The 1,396-nt window shown below is 35.5% G+C and overlaps 1 long non-coding RNA gene across 1 annotated transcript in view; it reads right to left on the reverse strand.

Moving 5' to 3' along the window:
- Nucleotides 1-1,396, reverse strand: part of LOC115285317 — an 11,010-nt gene that overhangs the window by 9,341 nt on the left and 273 nt on the right. The gene's annotated exons all lie outside the window — the stretch shown is intronic.

Genomic DNA, 1,396 nt, shown 5'->3' on the forward strand with positions numbered 1-1,396 from the left:
AAATTATATGCCTTTTATTTATTTTTGTTGTCTGATTGCTGAGGGTAAGACTTCCAGTACTGTGTCAGAGTGGGCATCCTTGTCTTGTTCCTGACTGTAGGGGAAAGGCCTTGGGGTTTTCCCCGTTAAGGATGACATTAGCCTCTGGGTCTTTCATATATGGCCTTTATGATGTTGAGGTATGCTCCATCTATCCCTACGTTCTTGAAGGTTTTTTTTTTTTTAATCAAGAATGGATGCTGTATTTTGTCAGATGTTCTTTCTGCATCTATTGAGAGGATCACATGGTTTTTACCCTTTCTTTTCTTAATGTGCTGGATCACACTGATTGATTTCAGAATATTGAACCAGCCGTGCAGCTCAGGAATAAACCCCACTTGATCATGTTAAATAATTCATTTAATGTAGTGCTGAATACAGTTTGCTAGCATTTTATTGAGAATTTCTGCATCAGTGTTATTTGGGGATATTGGCCTGTAATTCTCCTTTTTAGTGGTCTCTTTGCCTAGGTTTGGAAAGAAGGTATTATATTCATAGAATATGCTTGGAAGATTTCTTTCCATTTCTCTTTTTTGAAACATTTTTAAAAGAATAGATATTAACTCTTCTTTAAATGTCTGGGAGAATTCCCCCAGGAAGCCATCTAACCCAGGGCTACTGTTTGTTCAGATACTTTGATTAGTGAGTCAGTTTCTTTGCTGGGTTATGGGTCTGTTCAAATTTTCTATTTCTTCCTGGTTCTGTTTTGGTAGTTTGTAGGTTTCTAGGAATTTGTCCATTTCTTCCAGATTCCAAATGATTGGCACATAATTTTTCATAATATTCTTTTATAATAGTTTCTATTGCTTCAGTGATGGTTGTGATCTCTCCTTGTTCATTTGTGATTTTATCTATTTGGGTTCTTTCGCTTTTCTTTTTGATTAACCTGGCTTTGGGTTTATTCATTAATTTTGTTAATTTTTTCAGAGAGCCAGCTCCTAGTTTCATTGATCTGTTCTACTGTTTTTGTTTTTAATTTCTATATCATTTATTTTTGCTCTAATCTTTATTATTCCCCTTCTTCTGACTTTTGGCTTGATTTGCTGTTAACTTTTCTAGCTCCTTCAGGTGTAAGGTTAGGTTGTGTATTTGAGACCTTTCTTCTTAAGATAGGCCTGTATTGCAATACACTTCCCTCTTAGTACTGCCTTTGCTTCATGCCAAGGGTTTTGAGTCATCCTGTTTTCATTTTCATTTGCTTTCATGTATTTTTTAAATTTCTTTCATTTCTTGGTCAACCCGTTAATGTGTTAGCAGGATGTTCTTTAACCTCCATATATTTGAGGGCTTTCCAAATGTTTTCTTGGGGCTGACATCAAGTTTCTTAGAGTGTGGTCTGAATATAGGCATGATATGA

Source organism: Suricata suricatta, unplaced genomic scaffold (genome assembly GCF_006229205.1).
Source record: "Suricata suricatta isolate VVHF042 unplaced genomic scaffold, meerkat_22Aug2017_6uvM2_HiC HiC_scaffold_79, whole genome shotgun sequence".
NCBI lineage: Eukaryota > Metazoa > Chordata > Mammalia > Carnivora > Herpestidae > Suricata > Suricata suricatta.